Below are 19,623 nucleotides of genomic sequence, written 5' to 3'. Positions count from 1 at the left end.
CCATTTGTTAGTTTCTATAAGATCTGAAGAACAGCGATGGTTGTTTCTGATATCCTAGATGTGAACTATGATTTAGACTACCGAAATCCCCACAGACGGCGCCAAATTGTTTGACCCAAAAGTAGGTTGATACTTTCTAAGCAAATCAATCAATGTCGATGAAGGAGTAAATCGTAGTTGAAGATAATAAACCCTAGGATGATCTTGAATATAGAATCAGATGACAATAGTGTAAACAAGGTTAATGAGAGAAGATGATAAACTTCTGAAAGATAAGAGAGAGATAATAGTAGAGATAGAGAAAAGAGAGAGATTGTATTTCCAGTAGTCAAAAATCCGCCCCTTTTACAAGGCTTGGATCCTCTTTATATAATAGAGGATCCTTGCTCGAATATTAAAAGGCAGAAAATAAAGCACATGCTATGGAGTAGCCGACGTGATCGTGAAGTCGTCCCTCTTGTTGCTAATAGGTCGCCCTTCTAGTCGGACTTACGCACACTCGGTCGGTCAAGCTGGCTTGAAGAACGTGGTTGGTCAAATTCGACCCCATACAGTCCTCTTGTTTCCAATATTATTCTCACTTTAGAAAATATTTTCCTATAATCAACTATTATTTAAATTTAAACAAATGACCCTATAAAAATTTTATGTATTCTATTTACTGTTTGACTAAAAAGATTTAAAGTTCTTTTCAAGCAAATCAATCAAAGATGGAAGGGTAAATCCTCGTTAAAGATAATTAACTCTAGATCCGAGATGAGTAATATGAATAGAAAAACATAGTCGAGTATAAATATTGGCCGTGATTATGGCCAGATTTAATAGCATAGAGAAAGATGCATTAAGTAATATTAAGTCGCGATAAAATGTAAATAAAGGAAAAGATTCACCCAATCTGAGTGAGTCGGATCTTCTTTCCTTTGACAAAGACAAATGATAGACAAATGCAAGAACCTTAGGACCATTTTTGGATCCGATGAAGGTATAGGATTATAGATTCTCCAGAGAGATGTGTTTACATATTTTCTAGAGAGAGGCAGGGGGAAAGAGAGAGAGAGAGAGCCCCCTTTTCGGGAAGTCCTCCCCTCCTATTTATAAGGGGGTATCCATTGAAAATCCTAAAAAAAGGTACAATTTAGAGGGAATATTCGGTAGAATATTCCTTTTGAGTATTCTAAAGCAAACTAGCTATTTCATCACTGTCCGACCTCGGCCTTATTGATGACTGTCCGACCTCGGCCTTATTGATGACTGTCTGACCTCGGCCTCATTGATGACCGTACGACCTTGGCCTGCTCGACCTCGACCTTATGTCTCCGCGTGCCGAATTTCTCTGATCTAATTTTGACCCATACAGTTAGTCCCTCCGCTTATCGAGGTCGTCTCTTGGTCGAGCTCGGTGAGCGGACATCATTAATCGTAGTTCGAGAAATTCGGATGGGGAGGTCGACTAGTGTGGATTACGGCCGAGGATGCCGATCTTTAGGTCAAAGTGGTATCCCCGCGGGCTGAACTTTAGCAGAGATTGATCAGGGCCAATGACTCGAGTGATGAGTCGATCGAGAAGATGACAGAGTTGGAGAAGGCCGTCGAGGCCAGGATAGCGGCTTTGGCAAGGATGGCGGCATCGGAGGAGGTCACCTACTGTGAATTCGGACGAGGCCAAAGTTTCATTCGGATAAGGCCGAACTTGATTCATACAAGGCCGAAGGTTGATTCGGACAAGGCCGAAGTTGATTCAGATGAGGTCGAAGGTTGATTCGGACGAGGCCGAAGTTGATTCAGACGAGGTCGAAGGTTGATTCAGACGATGCCGAAGTTGATTCAGACGAGGTCGAACTCTTCTTTTTTTGGCGATGGCCCTTGGCCGTCGGGGTGTTATTTCGAGCTGGTCGAAATGTTAACCCTTCGCGGTTCGAACGAGGTCGAACACTTCTTTTTTGGCGATGGCTCTTGGCCGTCGGGGTGTTATTTCGAACTGGTCAAAATGTTAACCCTTCGTGGTTCAAACAAGGTCGAACTCTTCTTTTTTGGCGATGGCTCTTGGCCGTCGGGGTGTTATTTCGAGCTGGTCGAAATGTCAACCCTTCGTGGTTCGAATGAGGTCGAACTCTTCTTTTTTGGCGATCGCTCTTGGTCGTCGGGGTGTTATTTCGAGCTGGTCGAAATGTTAACCCGTCGTGGTTCGAACGAGGTCGAACTCTTCTTTTTTGGCGATGGCTCTTGGCCGTCGGGGTGTTATTTCGAGCTGGTCGAAATGTTAACCCGTCGTGGTTCGAACGAGGTCGAACTTTTCTTTTTTGGCGATGGCTCTTGGCCGTTGGCGTGTTATTTCGAGCTGGTCTGTTAGTTTTTTTCAGGTCTGTTCTATTTTTCTATTTTTCTAAGTCTGTATGCCAGAGTCCTTGTAATAGAAAAACCCAATAAAGATTTTATTTAATGAAATATTGAAAACCCAAAAATTTTCTTTCTTTTATTTCGCATTTATCCCCTGAACTACGTAATGATCTGATTCATGCGGCGTCATGATACGTAGGCAATTCCCATAGGATTCGATCATAGCCATAAAATAAAAAGAGAGGAAAGAAAATCGAGTGAAAAAAGAGTGGCAAAACAAGAGAACAAAAGAGAGTGCAAAAATAAAAAAAAGGAGCGACGTGAACCAAATGAGAAAATCAATAGTGACTAAAGGAAGGTAGGAGTGAAAGAAAAGAAAGTTCAAAGTGAAAAGAGTTAGTTAAGGCCGGGATTAAGCATGCAACCGTTCAAATACACGATAGAAGCGTTTAACTGTTTAGGTGCATTGCATCCCAAACGTGCGATTGCCTATCTGTTAAACTCTTAAACACTAACAAGTTTGTTGTTTCTTCTAGTACAGGAAGCGTTTAACTGAGAAACCACCCAAGAACGCGGAGCAGGAGGAGATATTTAGGAAAGTAAATAGTATGGAGAAATCATTGAGGAATATGCAAGGGTTAGGAGGCCAAGTGAGTGTGGCTTATAAGGATTTATGCTTGTTTCCCGATGTCTAGCTACCTGCCGGGTTCAAGATACCCAAGTTTGACTTGTACGATGGGCATGGAGACCCCGTGGCCCACTTAAGAGGGTTTTGCAGCATGATGAGGGGTGCTGGTGGGAAAGATGAATTCCTGATGGCATATTTTAGTCAAAGTTGAGCGGCGCAGCGTTGGAATGGTACAGCCGCCAGGACAATAGCAAGTGGTACACTTGGGACAACTTGGCTCAGGCTTTCGCTAGGCATTTTCAATACAATATCGAAATTGTCCCAGATCGCCTATCCTTGACCAAGATAGAGAAAAATCCTAGTGAGAGCTTCAGAGAGTACGGCTTCCGGTGGAGAGAACAGGCTGCACGGGTCAACCCTCCAATGGTAGAAGACGAAATGGTGGAGTACTTTCTTCAGGCTTTGGAGCCTACGTACTTTGGCCATCTGATCTCGGCCATAGGTAAGTCTTTCAATGAAGTGGTAAAGATGGGAGGAATGGTGGAAGAAGGACTCAAATCAAGCAAGATCATGAGTTACTCCGCCAAAAAGGCAACCACGCAAGCGATCCAAAGTGGCACCGGGGGCGTGTTAGGGAAAAAGAAGAAAGAAGATGTTGCTATGGTCATCTCAGGATCGTGGCATGGCCCAAGGGGTTCACCTCACCATTACACACAGCCTCGAACCCAACCTCAAACCTACACCCAAGCTCCATATAATCCACCCTAACACTACTTCCCACCACAAGACCCCTCAATATTCGGTTAGACCACCCCAATACCATGTCCACCACGCACAGTCATATGCTCGACCCCCTCCTTACCCACAATGGCATGCTCCAGCTCTACAAAATCCTTACCCACCTCCACAAATATACCGAAACCCTACTGGTCCAAGCTTTCGACCCAGGCCGGAGTATAGAAGGGAAAGGCAGCAGCGGAAACAAACTTTCACCCCGCTTAGAGAGTCCTATGCCAGTTTGTTCCAAAAGTTGAGGCAGTTGGACGTTTTGAGGCCGATTGAGTCAAAGTTACCAAATCCCCCTCCAAAGAACCTGGATTATTCCCTCAGATGCGCATATTGTTTTGATGCTTCGGGGCACGAAACAGAAAAGTGTTGGCATTTGAAGAGTGCAATCCAAGAGCTTATCGATACAAATCAAATTATGGTCCGGAGCCCGGAAGCGCCAAACATCAACCAAAATCCTCTGTCGGCCCATGCCAAAACGCACATGATTGAGATAGTGTATAAGGATGGGGAGCCCGAGAAGCCTTCGAAACTTGTCGTGATGATCCATGCCAGTGAAAGTAATTCAGTCAAAACTCCAGTTGTTACAAATGCAACACCCTCGACAGCTGAAGGGTTGACAGACAAGCTAAGCACGCCCAATGTTAAGCCGCATGTATTAGTCGTGAAAGGGTTCCCAGATGATGTTGAAGCAAAGCAAGGAAAGCCGAAAGTGGTCGTGACAGGGGTAGCAAGTAAGCCTGTCATAATCGTGGAAGGGGCTCGCATCGCCCCTGTTGTTGTTAAACCCATGACCCAGCTGCCGATAGATAACACCAAGTTGTTCCATCGAATTACAAGCAAGTGATAGTAACTTATAAAGAGAAAGAAGTGGAAGAGGAAGTTAATGAAACCAGAGGGTTGACTCGTTTAGGGAGATGCTTTACTCCAGAGGAATTAAGGAAAGCTAAGCCGTTCAAAGATAGCTCAATCCCAGTAAAGCAGCCAATTACCGAAGAGGAGGCGGAAGAATTCTTGACAAAAAGGAAGGTGTAGGACTACTCCATCGTGGAACAGTTAAGGAAAACCCATCACAGATTTCTCTTCTATCATTACTGATACATTCAGACGAGCACCGTCGGGCCCTCATGAAGATTTTGAATGAGGCTCATGTCCCTGATAAGATCACGGTGAACCATTTGGAGAAGATTGCTGACAAAATATTCGAGGCAAACAGAATCACTTTCTCGGATGACAAGCTTCCCTTGGAGGGTATAGAACACAAACGAGCTCTTTATCTCATAGTGGAATGCGAGGATTCTGTGGTCTCGAGGGTACTAGTTGATAATGGTTCTAGTGCAAATATTTTCCCTCTCTCCACTCTGCAAAAGTTGAAAATCCGTGCTGAAAGGATCCACAAGAACAATATATGTGTTCGAGGTTTTGACGGATGGGGGAAGGATTCTGTTGGCGATATCATGCTCGAATTGACAATAGGGCCAGTTGAATTCACTATGGAGTTCCAGGTGCTAGATGTGGCCGTCACATATAATTTATTGTTGGGCAGGCCCTGTATACATGTTGCTAAGGCAGTCCCGTCTTCTCTGCACCAAATGGTAAAGTTCGAGTGGGACAGGCAGGAAATAGTTGTGCACGGTGACGAGAACTTATGTGCTTACAATGATACATCCGTCCCGTTTATTGAAGTTGAAGGTGATAAAGGGCCTTGGGTCTACCAAACTTTTGAAACAGTGTCTGTTAAGAAGGATTCGGAGGGGGAATGCATTCCAAGTCCAAAGCTAGCCTCCATCCGTCATGGTAGCAAATGAAATGCTGAAGAATGGTTTTGTGCCGGGCAAAGGTCTGGGTTCATCCCTACAAGGTATCATGCATCCAGTGTGTCTACGTGAAAGTCTGGGTACGTTTGGTCTGGGATTCAAGCCGACAGGGGAGGAGGTGAAGAGGGCTAAAAGGTTGAAAAAGAAGGCATGGTCACTACCTAAGCCTGTTCCACACATCTCCAGGTCCTTTGTTAAGCCAGGGGTCGTGAAGCGCCCAAGGTCAGCAGTCCCAAAACCTGTGGTCGACTTTGATGAAGAGCTGATCAAGAGGTTCCAGAGTCTATTTGATGAGGTTAATATGGTGGAAATAGGGGAAGGTTCCAGTAAAGCAGATGTGCAGTTCGTTGGGCCAAAAGTGAAGCTTAGCAATTGGAAGGCTACTCCTTTCCCTACTCAGAAGAAGTTTTGGTAGTTTGCTTTGTTTTCCTTTTTGTTATCTGGGTTATTCCAGGCTTGTAATCTAGATTATTATTTTTCGCTTGTATTGATGTACAAACCCTTCTATCCTTTATTTTCAATGAAATGCAATTTCCTATTTTCCATTATTCCTGATAGTGTCTCATTTTTGTCTTTCTTTGTACAGTTCTTTTTATGCTGGTTTCAATGACATGACATGCATGAGGAATTTTTAGCCAAGTCTTAAAAGCCAATCTACCTCTGAAATAATAATCCAAGAAGTATAGTGCGATGATGAAACAGAATATGATGAAGAAGAGACATTTGAGGAAATTAGTAAAGAACTAAATCATTTTGAAGAGAAACCCAAGCCTAATTTGAATGAAACTGAAGCAATCAATTTAGGAGATCCAGATAATGTCAGGGAAACCAAGATAAGTGTACACCTGGAACCATAAATCAAGGAAGAAATAATCAAAGCACTGTTTGAATATAAAGATATCTTTGCATGGTCATATGACGACATGCCGGGTTTGAGTACTGACTTGGTAGTTCACAAATTGCCAACTGATCCGGCATTCCCTCCTGTCAAGCAAAAGTTAAGGAAGTTCAAGATTGACATTAGTGTGAAGATCAAGGAAGAAATCACAAAATAGCTGGATGCAAAGGTCATTCGGGTCACTCGATATCCCACTTGGTTAGCTAATGTTGTACCAGTACCAAAGAAGGACGGTAAGACCAGGGTGTGCGTTGATTACCGCGATCTCAACAAGGCAAGTCCAAAGGATAACTTTCCATTGCCGAATATCCACATCCTGATTGATAATTGTGCCAAGCATGAGATCGGGTCTTTTGTGGATTGCTATGCGGGATACCACCAGATCTTGATGGATGAGGAAGTTGTAGAAAAGATAGCGTTCATCACGCCATGGGGAACATATTGCTACCGGGTAATGCCATTTGGTTTGAAGAACGCTGGGGAAACTTACATGAGGGCAATGACTACCATATTTCATGACATGATACACAAGGAGATTGAGGTTTATGTAGATGATGTGATCATAAAGTCAAGGAAGCAGTCCGACCATGCCGGAGACTTGAGAATGTTTTTCCAAAGGCTCCGCAGGTACAACCTCAAGCTCAACCCTGCAAAATGTGCATTTGGCGTCCCGTCTGGAAAACTGTTGGGATTCATAGTCAGTCGACGAGGTATTGAGCTGGATCCGTCAAAGATCAAGGCCATCCAAGAATTTCCACCTCCAAAGAATAAGACTGAGGTGATGAGTTTGCTCGGGCGGTTAAACTACATCAACAGGTTTATCTCTCAACTCACGACAACTTGTGAACCATATTTAAGTTGTTGAAGAAAGAAGCCGCGGTCAAATGGACTGATGAGTGTCAGGAGGCATTCGACAAGATTAAGAGGTACCTGTCAAACCCACCTGTTCTAGTCCTGCCGGAGCCTGGGAGACGTTTTATTCTTTATTTGACAGTCCTGGATAATTCCTTTGGTTATGTGTTGGGCCAACACAACATCAATGGCAAGAAGTGTTAGCCTCAAGGTTTCACGTATTAATTTTGATGATAACAAACCAAAATAACTATTAATCAAAGAGCATTTACTTGTGGTAATCTTATTCTTGTACAGGAAAGAAATTGCTGGTGAAGATCCAAACAAATATGGGAAAGAGAATATCATGTGAAGAATTCATCAAGGAAGATTATTTTCAGAGATTTAATCTAGAAAGAATAATATTTGAAAGTGAAATTTCAAATATTGAATGGCTTACTACAATATCAGAAGAAATATCAAGGAACTTGTTGATGGAAAGCTCTTCAAAGGAAAGTTGCTACAATCATGGAGAAGATCTATTATTTTATGGAAGGAAGATACTACATGGAAAAGATACTACAAGACCAAGGAAGAATATATTTTCTATGGAAAGAAAATATATTATGGATGTAGTACAATTTATATTATGGAAAGATATTATTTTCCAAGATTAAGAAAGGAATATTTTCAATATAATGGGAGAAGAATATATTTTCTATGGAAAGAAAATATATTATGGGTATAGTAAAATCTATCTTATGGAAAGAGATTATTTTTCAAGACCTACTAAAAGAACCTTGTGAATTATGGAAGAATGCTTCCTAAAGTTTTGGACAAGATCTACTACGTATGGAATATTCTTACTACAATATTATAGTAAGAAATTATATCTCCAACATCAAAGGCAGAGAATCACCAAGCTCTTTCAAGGAAGAAAGATTCAATATATACTGGTGCATTTATTGACAACACTTCAAATTGGAAGATCTCATTTTATGGATACACAATAATATTGGCTACTTCAGAAGGAAAGAAATCAAATGAGCTTAAGGCATGGAGTCCAGAATATCAGCAAATTGGTAATATATTTGAGTCCATCAACAAGACACTTCATCAGGAAGTTACGTTGGTATCTACTCAATCAAAGGAGAAAACATTCTGATTGAATAAATCAAGGGATCAGCAAGATCAAGCCCAACGTCAGAAGCCATTGAAGTCTATAAAAACGAGAGCCTAGGAAAGAAGAAGATACGCAGCCTTCTATACAAATTGTCTATCCAACTACAAGCTCTTTATTCTACTCTTAACAAGCATTGTAATTCACTTTAGTAGATTTACTGTGTACACAAAAGAGAGAAGAGAGATAGAAAAATTGGAAAGGCAATGTGTTCGGAGAGGTTGTGTCATTGTTCGTTTCTTTGGTGAGCGAGTGAAAACCAAAGGGTCGTTGTTGGTGAGCGAGTGAAAACCAACCCTGTAAACGTTGGTGCTGAACGTTGAAAATCACACAAGTTGTACTCAACACAAATTACAAAGAGCTCAAGAGATAACATCCTTGCAACCCAAGGAGACTGGATTAGGATACCACATTGGTTCCGAACCAGTATAAAATTCCTGGTGTCATTTACTTTATCGCTCTTATATTATATTCTGTTCCTTTACTGTTTTATTGTGATTAACACTTGTTTAAATCAAAAGGACTAACGCTTCTTTACAGGCTGTCTCCGCATAAGTCGACTAGGTTTGAAGAGTAGTCGACTAGAAATTTAAAAAGGCTACAATTCACCCCCCCCCCCCTTGTACTTTTAAGAAGGAGCAAGCCATTTATTATCTCAGCAAGAAGTTCACTTCTTATGAGGTCAAGTACACACTCCTCGAAAGGACATGTTGCGCCTTAACTTGGGTGGCACAAAAGTTGAAGCATTATCTGTCGTCCTACACTACTTACGTCATTTCTCGCATGGATCCTCTAAAGTATATCTTTCAGAAGCCTATTCCCACAGGAATACTTGCGAAGTAGCAGATTTTACTCACGGAGTTTGGCATCATCTATGTGACTCGGACTGCTATAAAAGCCTTGGCCGATCACTTGGCTGAGAACCCGGTGGATGAAGAGTTTGAGGACTTATTTTCCTGATGAAGAAGTGATGTATATTGACGAGGTTGACCGGGATGAAAAGCCAGGTTGGAAACTTTTCTTTGATGGAGCCGCTAACATGAAAGGTGTCGGAATAGGGGCTGTGCTCATTTCCAAAACAGGGCATCACTACCCCGTAACAGCTCAACTTCGATTTTATTGCACCAACAACATGGCTGAGTACGAGGCATGCATTCTGGGTTTGAGGCTAGCTATAGACATGGGAGTTCAAGAAATATTGGTTTTGGGAGATTCAGATTTGTGGTTCACCAGATTCAGGGAGAATGGGAGACTCGGGATTTGAAGCTCATACCGTATCGACAATGTCTACATGATCTTTGTCAACAATTTAGATCAGTACAATTGAGGCATATTCCTAGGATCCATAATGAGGTTGCCAACGCCTTGGCTACTCTTGCGTCAATATTACACCATTCGGATAAGACTTATGTCGACCCTTTGCATATTCAAGTTCGAGATCAGCATGCCTATTGTAATGTGGTTAAAGAGGAACTTGATGGTGCACCTTGGTTCCATGATATCAAGGAGTACATCAAGTTGGGGGTATATCTGGTACAGGCCACAAGTGATCAAAAGAGCACAATTCAACGTCTAGCTAGTGGATTTTTCTTGAGCGGTGGAATTTTGTACAAGAGAACTCCAGATCTTGGACTACTGAGGTGCATAGATGCTAAACAAGCTCCGACTATCATGGCCGAAGTGCATTCCGGAGTTTGCGGGCCGCATATGAGCGGATATGTCTTGGCAAAGAAAATTCTTCGAGCAAGTTATTATTGGCTCACCATGGAACGAAATTGCATCAGCTTTGTATGCAAATGTCATCAATGCTAGGTGCACGGTGATCTGATTCATTCTCCTCCATATGAGTTGCACACAATGTCTGCACCTTGGCCCTTTGTTTCTTGGGGCATGGATGTCATTGGACCTATTGAGCCAGCAGCATCAAACGAGCATAGGTTTATTCTGGTGGCCATTGATTATTTCACCAAGTAGGTTGAAGCTATAACTTTCAATCTGTGACCAAAAAGGCAGTGGTGGATTTTGTTAATTCAAATCTCATTTGCCGATTCAGAATCCCCATGGTAATCATCACAGACAATGCTGCTAATCTCAACAGTCCTCTGATGAAAGAGGCATGCCAACATTTCAAGATTATGCATCGAAATTCCACCCCGTATCGCCCCAAGGCAAATGGAGCTGTCGAGGCGGCTAACAAGAACATAAAGAAGATACTTCATAAAATGGTACAAGGTTCTAGGCAGTGACATGAAAAGTTGCCTTTTGCTTTGCTGGGTTATCGCACTACTGTTCGCACTTCAGTAGGTGAAACTCCTTATTTGCTGGTATATGGAACTGAAGCAGTTATACCTACAGAAGTTGAGATTCCATCCCTTCAAATTGTTGCTGAAACTGAAATTGATGATGATGAGTGGGTTAAAACTCGATTAGAGCAGTTGAGTTTGATTGACGAGAAAAGGTTTGTGGCAGTATGTCATGGTCAATTATATCAGAAGAGAATGGCAAGAGCATACAACAAGAAGGTACGTCCCCGAAAATTTGAAGTGGGCTAGCAAGTATTGAAACGCGTCCTTCCACATCAGACTGAAGCTAAAGGAAAGTTTGCCCCAAACTGGCAGGGGCCGTTCATTGTAACAAGAGTGTGGTCCAATGGTGCTTTGTATTTAACAGATATAGAAGGCAAATGTGTAGAGATGGCTGTCAATTCTTATGCAGTCAAGAGATATTATGTATGATTTCTTTGGTTTGTCTTCAATTGCGTTATTTGTATTTGGCATGTTTCAAAGATTGGAATGACGAAGGCATTTTGTTCAGCTATCTAAACACTTTTATCCTTTGTTACCCCTTTTGAGCCTTATTTATTTTCTTTCATACCCCTCTTTTGGAATCGGAAGTAGAGTTTAGAAATAGAAAAAAAAAAGAAAAAAAGAGAAAAGAGAAAAATGAAAAAAAAAAGAGAAAGTAAAAGTAAAGCAAAAGAAAGAAAAAAAAAGAAAAAAAGAGTAACAAAAACAAAGCAACTCTTATTTCTTGAACTACGTTCGACCTGATTCCTCTTAAGGATACGTAGGCAATCTTACACAGTTCGATCCCATCAAAATAAAAATCCAAAATTCCCCAAACTCAAAGAAACTGGTGCAGAAGTCGTGGTTTCGCAAAAGATCTGATTCCAAAAGTTGTAATTTTGAACCCCCTTATTTTAAGTTATTTTTGAGCCTGCATGCCGCCTTTTCTTTCTAACCCCGTCCAAAAGCCTACACTACGGTCCAAAGAAAGACCTTCCGATCAATCTTTGAGAAATGCCAAGTCAAGTGAGTTAGAGGTATGATTCATATCATGGGTAACACTTTGTTCATGGGCACAAGGAAAGGTGAATAAAATGAGAGTCTTATTGGTGAAAACCCTCACGGGCACCGTAGGGCGACAGAAAGCTGAGAGAAATTTAAAATGAGAGAGTCTTATTAGTGAAAACCCTCGTGGGCACCATAAGGCGAGGGTGAGCTGAGAGTTGAATAAATGAGAGAGGTTTGCTGGTGAAAACCCTTTAGGGCACTACAAGCCGAATGAGGTTCGTGACTTCGCAGAGAGATTGGATTATGGAAATCCCGATTTAAAGTATGAAAACGGGGCGTGAACTGAAATGTGATTAGGTGAATGGTTTGTGCTGACTAATCCGAAATGCATGTCATGATCATTGGAGCCAGCTGCTTCACTCAGATAAGTCTCTTTTCCATTCTTTCTCAAATAGTCATCTTTGTTCAAAATTTTCCACTTTATTCCTAATTCTCGAAGTCACTTTGCTTCGTTTTCTTTTGGGTCTACTTCTCTAAGTCTTTTTCAATGTTAGCCTTGTTAAGCAAGCAAGAAAGGATTCCAAAGCCTATTACCGACTTTCAATTGCACAAAGCAAAGTTGGGCCAGAGCACATCACAAATGGCATGATTCAGAATGAGCAATAAGGTGTTAATGGGAGTTCAAGTGGTCAAGTGATTCGTGAATTTTGAGGAAATATAAAGGTTCAAAATTGGAAGGACAGAGATGTCAAACAACAAGTTGAGTATAAGCTACTTGGGTCATTCAGGGTTTTATGGTTGAGATTCGATTAGAGGGTCAAACAATTCTTTGCTAGCCCAAAGCAGCTAATCGGAACAAAGCATGGCAATGGAAAAACAACCACCTTCAGCAAAGATGCCACAAACTAACCACCACACTTTCAAACTGACAAGATTTTCTTTGACTGAAACCGGGGCAGGAAATTTTGTTTGCTCTGGAGGAATCCTTCAGGAGGAAAGGACGCCCCAGATAAGTTTAGTTTTAAGTTTTCAGGACCCTCCTGGATAATGGGATTTAGTTTCAAGTTTTCAGGACCCTCCTGGATAATGGGATTCAGTTTAAGTTTTCAGGACCCTCCTGGATAATGGGATTTAGTTTCAAGTTTTCAGGACCCTCCTATATAATGGGATTCAGTTTAAGTTTTCAGAACCCTCCTGGATAATGGGATTTAGTTTCAAGTTTTCAGGACCCTCCTGGATAATGAGATTTAGTTTCATGTTTTTAGGACCCTCCTGGATAATGGGATTTAGTTTCAAGTTATCAGGACCCTCCTGGATAATGGGATTCAGTTTAAGTTTTCAGGACCCTCCTAGATAATGGGATTTAGTTTCAAGTTTTCAGGAACTTCCTGGATAATGGGATTCACTTTAAGTTTTTAGGACCCTCCTGGATAATGGGATTTAGTTTCGAGTTTTCAGGACCTTCCTGGATAATGGAATTTAGTTTCAAGTCTTCAGGGCCCTCCTAGATAATGGGATTCAGTTTAAGTTTTCAGGACCCTCCTGGATAATGGAATTTAGTTTCAAGTTTTCAGGACCCTCCTGGATAATGGGATTCAGTTTAAGTTTTCAGGACCCTCCTGGATAATGGTATTTAGCTTCAAGTTTTCAGGGCCTTCCTGGATAATGGGATTCAACTAACACTCATGAATGTCCTGGTTCAAACTGGGGCAGAAAAGTTTCTTTTGTTTTGTCTGTTTTATTATGTTTGCAGACACCCACCTGGAGAATGAGGTAATTCATTTTAAGTTTCAAGTTAGTAGCAGGCGCCCACATGGAGAACAAGGGAAGTCATTTCAGAATTCAATTCAAGTTAGAAGTAGCAGAAACTCGCGGCAAGAATGCTAGTCAATAGTCCGAGATGACCAACAGAAGTAGTCTCAATCTAGAATAAAAGGAAAGAAAGAAAAGAGAAGTGAATCCAAAATGTAGAAGCAGAGAAAGATGTGGACTGCTCAAGACATAATTGAAGTCATAAGCTCTACATGTCCCGTTTTGATCTGAAAAAGCTGAAGAAGATTGAACCAACACCTGCAGCTAACAAGCATCAAGATTCAGATCAGAGTCTGCGTGAAGAACCAGCCAAGACTCAAGATCAAGCTTCAGAAGACTCATAGATAGGAATCTTGTAACTCGTAGCTAATAGGCTTAGTTAGTTTTTTTCATTTTCGACTTTGGTGTATTAAGGAGTTCAGCAAGCAGTAACAGCAGCAACAGCAGTGAAATCACAGCTTCTCGGTAGTCCCAGCTACCAAAACTTCCAGAACTACACAAACCTGATTCATTTATAGCCAAGGATATGTAGGCAACCTCGGAAGCAAGGTTCAGTCAAACTTTTCCAAAAGCTTCCCCTGGAGTATCCAAACAGGCAAAAATCGCTCATATTTGCTCACTTTATCTTTGACCGAAAACTCTTCGTGTTCCCGAGCAAAGAGGAGCAGCTGTGACCACGTGATTTTTGCCCGACCAAAAATACTCCTACAAAGTCACAAAATAGATTTTTTTAATTTATGTTAATTTTCATGGAATTTTTAGGAATATCTGTTGAATTGTTTGCATTTAGTTGCATTTTAATATTTTAAAATCATGGGAAATACCTTAAAATGTTCAAATTTCATGCATCGCATTTTTAGGTTGATATTTGCATTTTTAGGTTTAAATTGTTAATTAATTGCATTAATAGACAAAAAATCAAAAAATATTGGCCATTTTTATATTTTTGCTTTTAATCCCAAATTAGCAATTTCTTTGCATTAGCTTTAAGTTAATTATTTATGTTTAGGTTAAAAAATATAATTTTACAAATTAGATTTTAGTCTAGGATTTTTAATTAAATTTAGTAGGTTAAAAATCAAGAAAAGATAAAAAAAAATAAAAATAAAGGGGAAGCTTTGATTAAATCCCGAAATTGGGCCAGGACCAAAATCTCTGAGCCCAATTTGACCCCCAAGGACAACCAGCCCAATCCCCATGCTTGGTCCATCCCCCCTGTTACCCAAACGACGTCGTTTTCCCCCTTTTGATCCAAACCGTTGATCTTCAATGATCTAACAATTGGGAACTCACCACCCACGCCCCATATATATGTCCGAAGCCCTCCCCCCCAAACCCTTGAAATCCCCCCTCCCCCCTCCCCCATTTCCCTCGTCTCTCACTAACCCTAACCCTAGCCGCCCTAAAATCCTTCACCACCTACCGCCGCCCGCCGCCCGCCGCCCGCCGCCCGCCGCCCGCCGCCCGCCGGAAATCGCCCCACCGCGGCGCCCCGTCACCAAATGACCCCAAATTAACACCATGCAACCACCATATCCGCCTCTTTCTATATCTCGTGACCATTCCCATCAAATGAACCCAGAAATCCCTGAATTTTAGATCTAAAAGTTGAAACCCTAGTTTTTGTTCTGTTTCTAATTTCCCATTCAAGTTCGGTCCATTTGAACCCAAGACCTACATCAATCGATTGCTCTTGATGAGAGCAATCGATTGATGTTAGTCTCAATTCATTTTACACCACTGGAATTTGTCCGAGTCTGCGACTGATCTAGTTCAAATCAACTTTGGGTAATTTCTCTTTCCGTTTTTTTTCATAATCATTTTTCTTTGCTTAGCTCGCATGGTTTAGGTTTAGGATAATTACAGTGTGTTTTTTGTTTATGTTTATTTGAATTTGTTAGGTCATCGTCATAACAGTTTGATTAATGAGGTTTAGCAATTTCCTTTTGTGAAAATATTTTATGGTAATAGTTTCTTAATGATTCCTGTTCCGGCCTCACTTCAATATGATTCATGCTAAAATTAGTTAGGCTTAGGGTTAGTCTAATTATTAAATGCTTCGTCCCGTAGGTTTCCCCTAGGTTTAATTGCAATGTCTTGTTTCTTTTTTATCTTTGATTTGATCCTAATTTTGCCTTGTTTCTGTTTGTCCTCATTTGTAAATCATTAGGAACTTGTAGGAGTTAGTTGAATTAAAAAAATCTAGGAGGGTCTCAGAAGTTTTGGAAAGGAAAATATCTGGAAGGGAGAAGTTTCTAGAAGGGACAGCTGTCCAGAAGTTGTTAAAAAGATAAAAATTGGACAATTGCCCATTATTTCTTTTAAAAAAGATGCTAATTCCATAAATTCAATTGGGGGGGGGGGGGCTGACAGATTCTCTGATTTTTTTCATTATTCCTCACAAGGGCACACACCTCACACTCTATAAAAGGAGTAACATTCCCTCATTAGAAGATCATCAGCATTCTCACTAAAATAGAAACAGAAAAAGAAGAAAAGATTCCAGCCTCTATCCTTACCATTTTACTACTGATTTTACTTCAAAAATGCTGGGATTTCTGATTTGAGTGGGTAGTTTCCGTGTTCTTTTGATTTTCTACTATTGCTTAGTTGTTGTTGCTTCTTCTTCATTAGCCAGAGCTTTATTTTCGTCTGTTTTTTCTGCTTGAGGTACTGATCTCAATCCTTGTTGATGTACTATCTATTTAAGTGTCATAATATCAAAAAGCTGCAATCATGGTTTACTTGTATGTGATAAATGAGTTTCATTTCATGTTAGTCACTGATGGTATTGCTGTAGATCTAATTAATATATAGTTGTATGATTCCAAGTTGAAATGATCTAGTATAAGTGTAGTGAAACAAACTTGGTTGGTACATTAATACTTGTAGCTTTCTTTTAAAAGATGGATATGTGAAGTGTTGACTTCAGGGATCTAATCGGAAACAAGTGTTGTTTGAAGTTATTTTTTTGGTTAAAATCTTGTAGTGTCAGCATTAGTTCTAAACATAAAGCTGCTGTAACTTCTTTTCTTTTCTTTCCTGCGTGTGTGATGAATAACATGGTGTCTATTTGAGGTCATTGAGGGCTGTTATTGCTAATCATGGGTTATAGTTTGTGTATCTGGCCACTAGTTGGCCAAATCAGCAAGTTCTAAGCCAAAAGTTGGGATTCTGCTGTTAGTGTTGTGCTGAAAATTGATGGCTCCATGTGGTGGATTAAAGCTTATGTGGATAGATCATATCCAAATTGGCAAATGTTAACTAGGCTAGCAATTTCATGGAAGAGTTGTAATAGAAGTAATTGGTGTTTTCTCTTTGAAGTTTGGATTCTTGTATAATAATTCAGTTGTGATTCCCAAATGTTAAATATGCTTGTCTTCCTGTTGAGGTAGTTTGTAATTGTTTTTATTTGGTATCAATTGGCTTTAAGTATATAGATATACCGTCTTGGATCCAAATTTTAAGTGTTACTGGTTGTTTTAGACTTAATGATGATAGCTGGTGGATCTACTCACGTGGTTGTTCACTTATATTCTGGAAATACAGCCTGTAGTTCTAACATTAATTGCTATTGATTTCAAAGCTGAAATTAGTTGAAACTTCCTCCCCTAGGCGTAGTATATCATGATTCAAGGATGCATTGTTTAATTAATTTAGTTCAAGCTAGCCACTGCTTCAAACTGCGTGTTAATGCAACGAATTAAGTCTATAATATAGTTATTCATCATGTTGATATTTAGAACTTAGTATAATGTTTCCTGGTTGTATATTTGAGGAAACGTGAATGTCAAATGAGGCCTCGGTACGTTAAGGGCCTTCATCTCAAATAGTTGGGCCTGGTATTTAGCCCAAGTGAGACAGCCTGACTGGTTCCTTTTTTCGCTTTTGGGATCAGTTTCGAGCCCAATCAAGCATTAATAACACCATTATTAAAGGCGTGGTCAAAATAACGCATTGGGCTTGCTGCTGGCCCATCTTTTCATAATAGCTAAAATCATACATATATTTCCCCAATGTTATATCCATAATTCGTGGCCTCGCAATAATCTCTAATTAATTTTGAGAATAACCATGAATATTTGTAGTTTGCTTTAGGCGCGTTTATAATAAAATCATTATAACTACGGGTATGGTTTCCGTGACGTAGTTGTGATACGTAATTCCCAAAATTCGGGTGCACATTTCATGTGACTCGACTACAACTTCAAATCAACTAATAATAAAATACACATCTTGTAGATTGTGGGTACGGTTCCCGTGACACGATTCGCGACATGTACAAAAACAAACAAGTGTACTACAATCGTAACTTGTTCCAGAAATAGCTCCATAAATAATTAAAAGCGGTTAAAAAGCTAAAAATGCACAATAGGTATAAAACATGTCATTAATCAGATAATTAGGCAAATTAATAATAGTTGAGCGACCGTGCTAAAACCACGGAACCCGGGAATGCCTAACACCTTCTCTCGGGTTAACAGAATTCCTTACCCGGATTTTTGTGTTTCGCGGACTGTAAAACAAAGTCAAACTTTCTCGATTCGGGATTTTTCACCGGTGACTTGGGACACCATAAATTATCCCAAGTGGCGACTCTGAATTTGAATATAAATAATCCCGTTTCTATTATTGTCACTTCAATTGGATAAACTCCCTATCCCCTCGGGAAAAAGGAGGTGTGACATGGATAAGGCTGGCAAGTGGGCCGGTTAGGCCCGGGGACGGCCCAGGTCCGCGAGCCCATTAGGGTAGTGGGCCTAAACGTGCCTACCGTTTAAGCCCGGGACCAGGGGGTGGGCCTGCTAGTGGGCCGGTTAAGTCAAAAAGACCGTTAGGACCGGACCGTTTGGGCCCGGGATCGGGTCCTAAGTGGGCCAGTTCAACCGGTCCTAACTGGTCCCAAACGGCTCAAACGGGCCCAAAAATTTCCAAAAAAAATTCTGACCGTTGGCTCATTTAAAATATGGCTGTTGGCCTGCAAAAAGAGCCTTTTGGGCTTTGTAAAATAGCCATTTAAACCCCCCACCCCCCCAACTTTGTTTCAACCCCAAATTTTTTATAATTACACTTTTCCCTATTTTTAACTATAAATACCCCCTCATTCTTTTATTTTTCTCACAAAATCATCAATCTCTCTCAATCTCCCTCTAATTTTCTTCTATAATTGGTTACTTTATTGTTGCAATTTGTGTGAAAAATTGTGAAGTTGGTGAATTGAAGTATTCAAGTCTTCAACGATAATTAATTTTCAATAAGTTGTTCGTCAATTCGGTAAACTCGTTCCTAACTCTTTAGTTTTAATATTAGAGTTTTGTTTGTTTTATTTACTTTGTATAATTATTATTAAGATGGCCTATTCCTTAAAAAAATGTTTAGTAAAAATAAGGAAAAATCCAAGAGTGGTGAATCTAGCGGCCAATTTACTCCTCCTCTAATTCCCCGGGCTCCCCTGCCCAAACGCCATACCCGCCCTCCACATGCTCCTATTCTTGATAGTGATAATACTTTATTTCAATTTACTGAGAGTCAATATGTGCATAATGTTGGAGGTGGTGAACACTTAGATCATGAATATATGAATTCTCTTTATGGTAATCCAACTATTGATGAAGAAGATGAGCAGGAAATAGATTTAGATGAAACGCAACCGGATGACGATATACCCACTAGTCCTGTTGCTGAAGTTAACTCAACTAATCCAAATGATGCCCCGGTTGACCCCCCATATTACTACCCCTACTTTTTCTAGACAACCTTCTAAACGGGCCGAAACGTCTCTTGTTTGGCCCCTTTTTTTATTCAAATAAGAGAAAAAAGTAAAGCTAAATGTAAAACTTGTGGCAAATAGTTAGCTTTTAACTATGTTACTCGGCGGGGGGGGGGTGGGGGGGAGAGTGGGAAGTTTGAGGAGACACTATAATGATACATCCTCAAGATAAAGCTAAATATTATCAAATGAAAGCTGCGGCCGGGGGGACAAGTCTACCTAGTCAGCCTGACCCTAGTACCGGGTCAAATCAATTTCAACTTGACCCTAG

Source organism: Nicotiana attenuata, unplaced genomic scaffold (assembly GCF_001879085.1).
Source record: "Nicotiana attenuata strain UT unplaced genomic scaffold, NIATTr2, whole genome shotgun sequence".
In the NCBI taxonomy this organism is placed as follows: Eukaryota; Viridiplantae; Streptophyta; class Magnoliopsida; order Solanales; family Solanaceae; genus Nicotiana; species Nicotiana attenuata.
The sequence above is the reverse complement of the archived record's forward strand: the minus strand, read 5'-3'. Positions refer to the sequence as shown.